This window comes from Paramisgurnus dabryanus, chromosome 4, assembly GCF_030506205.2.
Source record: "Paramisgurnus dabryanus chromosome 4, PD_genome_1.1, whole genome shotgun sequence".
Lineage (NCBI taxonomy): Eukaryota > Metazoa > Chordata > Actinopteri > Cypriniformes > Cobitidae > Paramisgurnus > Paramisgurnus dabryanus.
Window position 1 is genome coordinate 46,852,049 of NC_133340.1, and position 13,753 is coordinate 46,865,801.

The 13,753-nt window shown below is 41.7% G+C and overlaps 1 pseudogene; it reads right to left on the reverse strand.

The window, feature by feature from the left end:
• Nucleotides 1-10,697: 10,697 nt before the first annotated feature.
• LOC135735435 (zinc finger BED domain-containing protein 4-like) lies at nucleotides 10,698-12,520 on the reverse strand (annotated as a pseudogene).
• Nucleotides 12,521-13,753: the final 1,233 nt, after the last annotated feature.

Here is a 13,753-nt window from a genome sequence, read left to right on the forward strand (position 1 = left end):
GATGCGTTATGGGAATATGAGTTGTGAATAATTAGGTAATGGGGTTGGTGATGGGTCTGCCTCCGGAGCCAGCATTCTGAATTTCTGGAACATAAAACGAGAGAGAGAATCAGCTATTTGATTTTTGGATCCGGGAATATGTTTAGCTGTTATGATAAATTGATCACAACCTGAAATCCAAATTAGACGCCTTAGTAGTGGCATCAGAGCTAGGGAATGAGAGCGGCCTTTATTTATGCAATGTACGGTTGCTTCGTTATCGCAGTATTCCAAGATATTGCTTGTCGACCAGTTTTTTCCCCATAGAGAAGCAGCGACGACTATGGGGTAGAGTTCAAACAGCGCGGATGATTGGGGAGAGTTTAGCATTTGAGGGGGCCATGTAGACGCGAACCAGTGCCCTTGAAAAAATCCACCGAAACCGACCGATGGGGCTGCGTTGGTAAATAGTTGAATGTCTTCGGGAAAAGAAAGCAGATCGCTGTAGAAAAAGGATAAACCGTTCCATTGTTTCAGGAAGGTAATCCATGAATCGATTTCGTTCCGAATTACTTGATTAATGTTTATTTGGTCATCTAATGCATGCATTGAAGATGCCAGTGCGAGGAGGTGAGAGATAAAAGAGCGGCCTTGGGGAATTATGCGCATTGCGAAATTAAGATGACCGAGCACGGATAGGAGATCGTGTTTGGAGCAGTTTTGGCTTTCTGCCAGAGAGGTGGCTATTAGGATTGTCCTATCAACTTTTTCCTTTGGCAGAGAAGCTTGGAATTTGACTGAATCTAAATTGATGGCCAAGAATTCGAGAGATTGGGTTGGTCCTAAGGACTTCTCTTGCGCAATGGGAATTCCCAATTTGAAAAAACCCTGTGAACTATAGTAATGTTTTCGCCTGGGATGGCATCGGGAGGGGATATGAAAAGAAAGTCATCGAGCAGGTTTATGATGTGAGGAATTGAGTAGTTGTTGGACAGGATCCAGCAGATTGCTTCTGATAACATGTCGAAAATGTTTGTACTACTTTTACACCCGAAGGTAAGGCGTACTGAGAAATAAAACTTTCCGTGCCAACGTATCCCAAATAAGTGCCATGAGTCTGGGTGAATAGGCATCACTTTGAATGCAGAAGTGATGTCTACTTTAGCCAGCCACGCGCCACGACCTACGTTTTTTATCATGGTGATTGCTTGGTCTATGTCGTGTTAGAGCAGAGAATATTCCTCACGGGGTATGAGGCTATTTATGCTGGGGACCGGGCAGTAATGTGGAGCTGAAAGATCGATTATTAATCGTTTTTTCCCCGAAAATTTTCTGGTAGCTACTCCGATAGGGCTAATGCGAACATTTTTGAAGGGGGATTCTCAAAAGGGCCGATCATAAAGCCCGACTTGACTTCTTTTTTGATTAAATCGTCTACTGTATATGGCCCTGTGAGTGCGGATTGGAGATTGTTGCATATGAAACTATGGGAGAGCGGGCATTTAGTACCAGGATTAAAACCTTGTTCAAGGCCGGATAGTAGATAGTTAGTAAATGTAATGTCTGGGTGATGTGTAAGTTCAAATGAAAGACGAGAATAATTGACTGGAGTCGATAAGTAGTTTCTAGATTTTTTATTAGAATTCCTCATGACAGGCATGAGCCCCACCAAAATAATTGCAGACATGTAAGTATTTGCAATGCTGTCTCACGCATTTCCCCCTGTTGAAATTTCCGCACACCTAGCTGTTGGAGAAATGGTGATTTTCTCTGCTGCTGAATTCCGGTGCTGGATTTGTGGTTGCTGGGCGAGGGACGTAGCTGGTGGATTTTATTGCAGTTGGTTCTGGGCAGGGTGCTATGGCGGGATTGATTTGGGGGCATGAGGTGGTAGAGTGAGTTACTGATCGGCAAACTGCGCATGAGATGTTTTTGCAGCTGAAAAAACTCTGTTGTGAAGATCGAGATCTAGGGCGCCCCAATATGGACACTGGTTCCACTGGGCAATGCGTACTGCACATTTTGCCGAAAATAATTTATGGTAGGTGTAAAAATGTGTTCCGCCATAAGACAACGCGAGATCTGCTATAATTGACAGGTAATCGTTAAGGTCGCGCCGTCTATGGGGAAAAACGGAACAGATTATTTCTGTGCAGCGACTGAAAGCAATTGTGAATTCGGAAAAAGAAAGGGGGCGTGATGAATTGTGAGGTGTGTTTTTTAGAGTGACTGCGAAATCTCCGCAATCAATTTGGCGGTGAGATTCGAGGGGAGGTATGAGAGAGAGGAGAGATGGAAGATCTATGTCTGCACCTGTTAGAATTTGGTTCTTGATGGTGATTGGCACTGGAGGTGGTTCCAGAGCGGCAGCATTCAGTGGGATAGGTAGAGGGGTTGCTGTAAATAGAGTGTATAGAGGTTTTTGTGCAGATAGATTAGAATTGAGATTAGGCGCTGAAGCCGTTTGCGGAGGCAGCCTCACGCACGGATCAGCGCCTGGGTCTTGGGGTAGCCCGTAGGAAGATGTAGAATGGAAAGGAGGATATACGGGGAGCATCGCCGTTTGCGGAGGCAGCCTCACGCACGGATTAGCCCCTGGTGCTTGGAGAAGCCCGTATGATACCGAAGGTGGAAAAGTGGTAGGAGGCCAGTGCGTTGAAGCTGACTGTTGGTGCCCTGCTTGGGCACCCGCAGCACGAGCTGCTGGCCATTGGTAGGAATAGGTAGCAGGAGGAAAAGGGAGAAGAGGCTGAGTTTGAGCGGCTGGCGGAGGCATCCTCACGCCGGCGTTTTCAGCCAGAGAAAAAGCGGAGGTTTGTGAAACCATGCCTGTAGCTGATTGATTTGCTGGAATTGAAACTGTTGCAGTGATTGGTTGAAAGGAAGGAGGTCGTGTAATTAGAGGGATTACCGAGCCTGGGGCGTGGCCTAGACTTGCTGACGGTCTGCTGCGTCTTGAGAGGAACCGGAGCTTGAACTGGAAGGAGATGTTAGAAAGACATGTTGGTTTTTTGATTTGTGAGATTTTGTTACCTTCTTTGATGGTAAATTATTTCCCATGGAAATGTAAAGGCTGTAAAGTTGAGCTTTGCTCATTTTACGAGAAAACTTGACTTTGGAGTTGGTGAGAGCTTGTCTAAGACCCGCGACGGTCCATTTTCCGATGGGAGGGATGGATGGTGAAGCCGAGCCGTATGATGATGTAGGGGATTGTGAAGGCTGTCTTGAAGGTGGAGGTGAACGGGTATTGCGTGGTTTAGGAGTGCGGGCAACGGGCCTTGTGAGCTTGGGGGGGGCGTGGGGCTCTGCAGAAGGTCCTGGTTGGCTCGGGATTCCCTTAGAGCCGGTAGAGGGAAACGCTTTAGAGCCTGTTGCCTGCTTTGAACCGGAGGTTTTCTTTATGCTGGTGGCTTGCGTTGGAGCATCTAGCTCGTTGTCGAATGGATAAAGCTCGATCTCTGACATAGCTGTATGATGCAGTATATCTGAAAACAATCTCAGGACTGAGGTAGGTAGGATGTCTGTATATGTAGTGTTTGGCTGATTACCAAATGAGATGCACCTGTGCTTGATTAGTTAATTATCTGATCGTACTCCTCCCGAACCTTGTTAATAAAACATCATTTTAAAAAAATCATTATTGAACATTAAAATCAATCACGTGGCTATAGCATATTTAATTTTCTTTGTTTATATACTTTATGGATTTAAAATTACATTAATTTTATAGGATAATGTAGTTGTTGTGCAAAATGCATTAATGACACAATTAAACAAGTAATTTATTAAAACTTAAATAAATAAAACATGCCGTTTCAGAAAATGTCATGATTCTGATTGAATAGTACTTGATATGAAGTTAGTCAACACTTTTATTTTGGAGGTTTTTGCATGAAAGCAGGGATGTTCAGATAGGTAGAAATGTAAGTGACATGGAAATGACTGAAAGCTCTCTAATATTTCGTTTGATGTCTGTGTATGTACAAATTTCTGTGAGCTGTGCACACTGTGCCCCCTTAAAAAAATTGGTGCATAACACCCCTGTATATATATAGAGCATAGACATTATACCGCCGCCATCTTGGAACAGGGGTCCTGTCATAGGAAGTAGCTAGATAATGCTACCATCTCCGCCTGTTCTTCAAATTCATGGACGATTCCGGACGTTTGTGCAGTGTATGGATGTTAGGCCTACTAGCACTATGCATTACATTTAGAAAAGTAGATTTTCTTAAAATCAAAACTTAAAATTTTCTCTGGACTCATGCTTAATACATGTCTGAACAAACAAAAAAATCATATAGTTTTAAAAATGGTTTTATATTAAAGAAATGAGCGGAGATCACACCACAACCAAAATTGGTGAAGAGAGGTTCCGCCCGGACCGTGATTTTCAAACACCATTACTTCCTGGATTCCCATGACAACCAAAACGGGGCTTATTAGAAACAGGTGAAATCATAAAACATGCCGTTTCAGAAAATGTCATGATTCTGATTGAATAGTACTTGATATGAAAGTTAATCAACACTTTTATTTTGGAGGTTTTTGCATGAAAGCAGGGATGTTCAGATTGGTAGAAATGTAAGTGACATGGAAATGACTGAAAGCTCTGTAATATTTCGTTTGATGTCTGTGTATGTACAAATTTCTGTGAGCTGTGCACACTGTGCCCCCTTAAAAAAATTGGTGCATAACACCCCTGTATATATAGAGAGCATAGACATTATATATGTAGACATCTCATATCATGTTGGAACACATCCAGGGTCACCACCATATTGGATGGGTCTCCTCACTCTACACCATAGATACACTAGATGTTGCCTTGGGGTTCTAAGCATGCGTCAAAACCGCCGCCATCTTGGAACAGGGGTCCTGTCATAGGAAGTAGCTAGATAATGCTACCATCTCCGCCTGTTCTTCAAATTCATGGACGATGCCGGACGTTTGTGCAGCTTATGGATGTTAGGCCTACTAGCACTATGCATTACATTTAGAAAAGTAGATTTTCTTAAAATCAAAACTTTAAATTAAAACTCTGGACTCATGCTTAATACATGTCTGAACAAACAAAAAAATCATGACGATATATATATATATATATATATATATATATATATATATATATATATAATAACTATAAAAAATATAGTTTTAAAAATGGTTTTATATTAAAGAAATGAGCGGAGATCACACCACAACCAAAAGTGGTGAAGTGAGGTTACGCCCGGACCGTGATTTTCAAACACCATTACTTCCTGGATTCCCATGACAACCAAAACGGGGCTTATTAGAAACAGGTGAAATCATTTAGCATGGTGATTCGCGATTGGGCGATGCAGTAAGGAAGAGACATATAAATAGGACATCCAAAAACACAGGAAGTGCGGTTGATTTCTGGGGCAGGCTCCTTTTCGCCAATGGCGCAGCAACACTATCCTTCTGAAGAGTCTGTAGGCCCCGTTGATCCGGCGGACGCTTGGAGCGAGCGGAAGATTGTGGGACTGAGGAGGACGAAAGGAAGGAGTAGTCTTTGTCTGGGGAGCACTGCAATCATTATAAAGTGAACTGAGTCATGGTTGGAAAGAGATACTGTGGGTGAGGCTGTGTATTTGCTGTTACAGAGACGGGGCGAACAGGCAGAGGCATTTAAAGAGGACTCGCTGATGGAATGAAGCATTTGGAGATGTACCAAAGGATCAGGATTGAAGAAAGCGAAGTTTAAAGAGTCATGTGTTTACCTGTGTACATGTTCCATTGAAAGCAGAGTAAAGAGCCAATCTCACGATGGAAATTGGACAGCATTGCTGAGCATTTGGAGAACTGTCGGAAGAGAAAGAGAGTTATGGGGAAAGGAAGACAAATGCTTCGGAAACTGTGAGTACAGCGGGTTGTTTACCTTTATTGGGACATTAGGAAACGGAGATTAATTCTGTGTGTGGAGGTTGTACATTGTTTTAGTGGCCCCACCGTGGAGAACGAAGCTGGTGGGCGAGCCAGAGGATTAAAGGGCAACGCACGCCATCGTGTGGTTACTTGCAACAACAACACCACTGCCGTGTCAGCAGCCCCAGCGTTTCCCCCAGGATGTCTTGACGTAGTGTGGAGTACTGGCCTTACCAGTCACTAAAGTGTGTGTGTATTGCAGTGGGTGAGTCCTTTTTGACGTGTGTGCACCTGAAGTCTTGCAGTGCTGTGCCGTGTCTCCTGTTGTCTGTACTCTCACCTAGGTCAAGCCAATCTTTGAGAGTGCTACGTGGATTGCTGTGGCAGTGACCACTATCTTGTATCCACCCATCTACCACCCATCTAGGTTGTACATTGTTTTAGTGGCCCCACCGTGGAGAACGAAGCCGGTGGGCGAGCCAGAGGATTAAAGGGCAACGCACGCCATCGTGTGGTTACTTGCAACAACAACACCACTGCCGTGTCAGCAGCCCCAGCGTTTCCCCCAGGGTGTCTTGACGTAGTGTGGAGTAGAGCCCGACCGATAAAGGATTTTGAAGGCCGATACCGATACAAATGTTTGTTGGTTTTAAAATCCGATATGCCGATATATCGGCTGATAGTTTTTATTTATTTTTTATTTCAGAAACGCGCAACAAAACTTCAACAGATTTCCCTGACATTAGTTAGGGCCCGAGCACACCGGGGTGTGAGGACCCTATTGTTCTTCAAGGAGTTATTATTATTATTTTTTTTCTTTTTCTTCTCCGACTTCAGCGGGACTTTAGAGGGCCTAAACATACTCAAAAACTCATGAAATTTTGCACAAATGTCAAGAGTGATGAAAATTTACATGTGGTGTAGGCTTTAGAATTAGGCGTGGGAAAATGGCTCTATAGCGCCACCTACAAATTTTCAACGAAGCAGCCCTCGGACTGTGTTTGACGTACAATTACGAAATTCGGTACGCTTCTGTAGCATGACAAGACCTACAAAAAAGTCTCTTGGAGCGAAGCCGTAAACCAAACAGGAAGTCAGCTATTCGGAGTTATTTTTGTGATTTGGGCGCAGTTTTTGTCATTTCCAGGCGTCATACTTTAACTAACTCCTCCTACAGTTTTCGTCGGATCATCTTCATATTTGGTGAGTGTCATCTTAAGGCCTTTGTGATGCTAAATTGCGAAGGATTTGACTCTACGTAAAAATTTGTGTCGGTTCTGGCCCGACAAAGTTTGATGTTTTCCAATGAAACAGGAAGTTGCTGGAACTCATGCATACAGTGTCCGATCTGTCCCAAATTTCACATGATTGCTAAGAGTCCTGACCTGAACACATCTACATAACAATTTTCATTTATAGCCATAGCGCCACCAGCTGGCAACCTGAAGGAACATGTTTTAGCGCCACTTTCAAATATTGAATGAAGCAGCCCTTGGACTGTGTTTAACTTACATGTACGAATTTCGGTATGCTCATGTATTATTACAAGCCCTACAAAAAAGTCTCTTGGAGCAACGCCCTAAACCAAACAGGAAGTCAGCTATTTTGAATTATTTCTCAGATTTTGGCTCAGTTTTTCTCATTTCCAGCAGTCATACTTTAACTAACTCCTCCTACAGTTTTCGTCGGATCATCATCATATTTGGCGAGTGTCATCTTAAGGCCTTTGTGATGCTAAATTGCGAAGGATTTGATTCTATATTAAAATTTGTGTCTGTTTCGGCCAGCCAAAGTTTGATGTTTCGCTATGAAACAGGTTGCTGGAACTCAGGCATACAGTGTCCGATCTGTCCCAAACTTCACATGATTGCTAAGAGTCATGACCTGAACACATCTACATGTCAATAGTCACTTATGGTTATAGCGCCACCAGCTGGCAACAGGAAGTGACATGTTTACAATGATTATCCAATGTCTGATCTGTCCCAAACTTCACATGATTAATAAGAGTCCTGGAGTGAACACATCTACATGTCATTAGTCACTTATGGTTATAGCGCCACCAGCTGGCAACAGGAAGTGACATGTTTACAATGATTATCCAATGTCTGATCTGTCCCAAACTTCACATGATTAATAAGAGTCCTGGAGTGAACACATCTACATGTCAATAGTCACTTATGGTTATAGCGCCACCAGCTGGCAACAGGAAGTGACATGTTTACACTGATTATGCAATGTCCGATCTTTCCCTAACTTCACATGATTAATAAGAGTCCTGGACTGAACACATCTACATGTCAATAGTCATTTATGGTTATAGCGCCACCAGCTGGCAACAGGAAGTGACATGTTTACAATGATTATCCAATGTCTGATCTGTCCCAAACTTCACATGATTAATAAGAGTCCTGGAGTGAACACATCTACATGTCATTAGTCACTTATGGTTATAGCGCCACCAGCTGGCAACAGGAAGTGACATGTTTACACTGATTATGCAATGTCCGATCTTTCCCTAACTTCACATGATTAATAAGAGTCCTGGACTGAACACATCTACATGTCAATAGTCACTTATGGTTATAGCGCCACCAGCTGACAACAGGAAGTGACATGTTTACACTGATTATGCAATGTCTGAGCTGTCCCAAACTTCACATGATTAATAAGAGTCCTGGACTGAACACATCTACATGTCAATAGTCACTTATGGTTATAGCGCCACCAGCTGACAACAGGAAGTGACATGTTTACACTGATTATGCAATGTCCGATCTTTCCCTAACTTCACATGATTAATAAGAGTCCTTGACTGAACACATCTACATGTCAATAGTCACCAGTGTTGGGCAAGTTACTAAAAAATTAGTAATTAGTCACAGTTACTAATTACTTCTTTTAAAAGTAACTGAATTACTCTACCGGTTACTGTATATCAAAAGTAATTAGTTACTTAGAAAAGTAGAAAAAATTATCTTAATATTTAAACTTAGTTTATTTATGTATATCATTTAGACCATTTAGACAAATATTCTGCATGTTTACAAAAATATAAAATGTGTTAAAATTGTGTAGTGTCTCTTTAAAAATTTGGAGACAATTGTGTCAACATGTCAAATTTTCTAAAATAAATTATAATTTTTCTGATTTCATATTTATTTTAATAAGTTAGAAACGTCTCCGCTGTGTCCTGCTGACAGGCACGATGCGTGTGCAGCAGATGAGGCAAATTATGGGTCCTCCGAAGGTTAGACCGTCTCATTTCAGTTCTCTTCGCGAACTTCTGAGCGCCTTGAATGGGCAAGTGCTCACCTTTTATTGCATGCTTAGTAGGGTGCAGCACTTGAATTGGAACACAGCTTGTGAAGCTTGCCACAGGGACTGCGCTCTTTGGTCATATATTGTTTGTTTTCTGTTGGATTTAAATGATACACAGGATTAAAGGAAGATATTTATTCAGAAAACGGAGTAGGCTACGTGGATTGTTTTGTCGGACGGACACAGAGCGAGTGGATTGTTTTGTCAGATGGACACAGAGCGAGTGGATTTTTTGTTCGGATACGGAGAGACTGAAACTAAAACTAAAAGCGAGCTCACACATACTATGGAGTTTTAACACGGGTGTACACCGCAGTGTGAATATTTTAGTGGAAACAACAATCGCGGATCGTTCTCTTCCATGAAGCCGATGTAAACATCTAAGAATATATGATCATTTCTTAGATTTATTACCTTTGTGGACTACAAATGCAAGTTGATGTCATACTGCGATTGCTTGGTGAAGATAATTTACAAACATGAGACCGGATGGATTATGACTTGCGCACAATTTTTAAACAAAGGTATGTTGTCCCGTTTAGATTTTTCATGTTCATTCTATATGCACTATCAGCTATGATGAAGTGTAATGAATTCTTGCGCCGCCAACTACAGTCCTGCGACGTCAGATATGTCTTGTCTATTTTTTACAAAATAGAGTAACGCGCGTAACGAACTCATTTAAATTTCAGTAATTGTAATTGCGTTACTTGATTTAAAAAAATAGTGGAGTTACAGTAACGCGTTACTCCCATCACTGATAGTCACTTATGATGCCAATAGTCAGTTACGGTCATAGCGCCACCAGCTGGTAACAGGAAGTAACATGTTTACAATGATAATGCAATGTCAGATTTGTCCCAAACTTCACATGATTGATAAGAGTCCTGGACAGAACACATCTACGTGCCAATATTTACATGTAGTCACTCATACACACACACACTCGCTCACTCACTCTCTCTCTCTCTCTCTCATGCTATCTTACACGATGCTACCTCGTTGTCATTTGTAATTAGCAACAGGAAATGTGGCACATTATACTACACTTTTAAATGGTTCACCTATGTTTACATGCTTAAATGCCTATTTACTACTGTTCCCTTTAATTCTTCTCATGCCACGGCGTGGCGGTGTCAGGTGTGCGAGGGCCCTTCCATCACTGCTTGCAGTTTTAATTATTTGTAGTTATTTATGAGTTTTAACAAAAAAATATGAGAATGCATTTTGAAAACAAACTTGTTTCTTTTATTGTCACAACAGAAGAGAGGAACATCAAAATATATTAAAGTTCTGATAAATAAAATGTATAAGAAAATACAAACTTAAGATATAAAACGTAAATGCCTTTGAACAAAAACACAAAAACAACAACAACAACCAAATCAAAGTTACCAGTTTAAAAGACTTGGTTCATAAATTTAACTTTCTGATAAGTAACGAGAACAACAACAGCAAAATATAAATTGCTAACAGTATATGAGGTAGTTTACTGAATCAGTCAATCCTCAATAGCTCCAGTCCAGCAGAGGCAGGTTGTAGTATAAGAAGCAAAGCTTCTCTGCATTCTCTCCTTTCAAAGAGCTTCGCCTATCCTCATAAATATTCCCTATGGTGCTGAACACTCTTTCGCTCGCCACAGAGGAGGGTGGACAGGAGAGGTACTGCTTTGACAAAGCTGACAATCTGGTGAAACGGTTGGTGTTGTGTTTCCACCAATCATATGGATTTCCACTCTTTCTGTCAATGACAGGCTCTTTTAAGTACCGTTCTAGCTCTTCGATGATCCCCTCTGGTTCCACTGCCTCACTGGTGGATGGAAGGAGCACAGTGTCATACAGCGAGTCTAAGAGACTGGGTACTTGGACCTCTGTTCTCTGCCTTTTGGGTTCGGTCTCCTCAGATGGAGTTTCCGTGGCAGAATCTGGTGGACTGGTCTCCATAGCCTCTTTAAGCCAGGTTTTCACTTTTACCAGAATTTCTGGTACCAAAGGCCGTTTTTTGTAGCGTGGGTCCAGGACACAGGCAAGCACCACCTCTTTAGCGTCTTTAACTTTTGCAAATCTTTTTTGCAAACTGTCCAGCATGAATTTTCTTGTGGTTTGAATACCCCTGGTGGTTGGTCCCTCTGACTCCAGTAAATGTTGTAACACTGCTAAACATGGTATAATGCAGGATGTGGATGAGTCCTCTGCTGAATTCCAGTGTCACCTCCTCCAGTGGTCCAAGGGTCTCTGCCAGGTTCGACGCAATGGACCATTCCTCTGCTGAAAGACATGTGAAATGTCCATGGTCGCTAGCATATGCAGTGATGGCTCTTTTCTGTTCAATCATCCTCACCAACATGTGCAGTGTCGAGTTCCATCTTGTCTGTACTGCCTGTATGATCGAATGCTGTGGGACACCCATCTCCTCCTGAATTTTAGATAGGCGTTGCTGTGCCGTAACAGAGTGGTTGAAGTGGGTTGCAATTTTCTTCAGCTTTGCCAGAATGTCCACCACCACTCTCTGGGAACTGAGGCCATCATTGATAACTAGGTGCAGTATGTGAGCACTGCAGTTCAGGTCTGGCATCTCAACAAGGCGCATGCCTTTCACGATATTTGCCCCACTGTCCCTGAGTACAAGCATGACCCGCTCCTCATCAATTTCCCATTCTTTAAGCATGGACAGAAATGTCTCTCCAATGTACTGTCCTGTGTGTGATTGTGACAAGGATTTCACATTCAAGACAAGTTGGACCTTTTTCCAATTCTTGTCAATGAAATGAGCAGTCAGGCTCATGAGTGCCTCATTTGACCCTGACCAACAGTCGGTGGTAAAATAAATGCTGTTTCCTGCATTTTCAACTAACAGCAGTTTCTTTATTTTGTTAACAACTCCTGTGTAAACCTCATCCATCTTCTGTGTACGGAAAAATGTCTGTCTTTAATGGGTATCTGGGCTCTGCCTTGGCCATAACCCTTTTAAACCCTGCACCCTCAACAACTGCAAAAGGCAGGATGTCACTGGCTATCATCTCCATCAGGAGTTTGTCCATTTCTTTGGTTCTTGGATCATTTAGAGTCCATTTTGTGGTTTTCTCTAGCACTTGTTTTAGGGTTGGCTGTGTCAGTGATGTGGTTGGAACTTGAGGCTGTGCTTGTTTTTGCGTCTTCTCGTAGATCTCTTTGTGTTTTGATCTAAGGTGTGCCCACAAGTTGGATGTATTTTTAAATTTGAGGCTCCCAGATCCCTGGCTCACAGAGGCTGTACAGATGTTGCATGTGACTGTACCTGATGGGCCTTTTGTGAAATGCTCCCATATCTCACTTCGTCCACCACTTGCCATCTGTCAAAATATAAAGTAAACAAGCCAGGTGAGATCTACAAAAAAAACAACATAACATAAAACATACAAATAAAATGATTGCTGCTACAGCCACAACTATTACTACTACCAGCATTATTATTATTATTATTATTATTGACTGTAATAATTACAAAATCATACATTATTACTATCATCATCATTTATATCATCATTAAACAAGATAAAGGTCACTCATAAATGTTTGTGTGCATGTGTAATAATTAGAAATATAATAATAATAATAATTAGAAAATATTGCCTTATAAGCTACCTTATAATTACCTTATATACCCGAATATAAGACGACCCCCCCCCCATTTTCCAAACTTATTTTTGGTTTTTTACCAGAAAATAATTTTATTATAATTTTTCTCTCTCTCTCTCTCTCTCTCTCTCTCTCTCTCTCTCTCTGCATCTCACACATTCACCTCTCTCTCTCTCTCTCTCTCTCTCTCTCTCTAATTTTAAATGCATATTGGAAGGGAGAGCTGGTTTTGTCTTAATGGGTCACTTTGCAGACACCATTTCAGATTAATTCCGTCGTGATTTCTCTCTTTCCCCCCGTGATTTTTTTTCAAGATCGCGAATACAAGACGACCCCGCAAACTCGTTTTAAATTCCGGTATACTACAATGTCAGCTTTCTTATTCCTTTACCTGCACTTTTTTTAATCATCAGTTGCTGCGTGCCTTCTAAAACCTACTATTTAGCGATCTAAATCCATTATGTGATTCGTTAATGCTGCGGATGAATGACAGTCTGCAACGCACACTTGGCGTCAGTGCATTTCACACACGTGTAAAAGAAAAGCTTACTTTTATGCACAAGCTACGTTTGATACTTTTTCTCTATGTCTAAATGTTCACTCCCCGCAAGTCTAACATTCATTTTACAATGCATGGACTGTAACAACAGATACGCTAGTTATAAATACAATCATACATTATTTAGACAGAATAAGTACGTTGTGGTTTCCAAGCTTGTTAACGTTAGCGGTCTTCCACTGATAGTGGGATTCGCTATTAACCCTCTGGGGTCTAAGGGGTTTTTAGGGCCCTGGGGAAGTTTTGACATGCACTGACATTTGTGCTTTTTTCAGTTGCTTAAAAACATATTAATGGCAAAAGTCTCATAACACTGTGTTCATCACAAACTGGGCTACAATATCATATAATCAACATGTATGTACATGTTTGTATTTTTGAGAGAAAA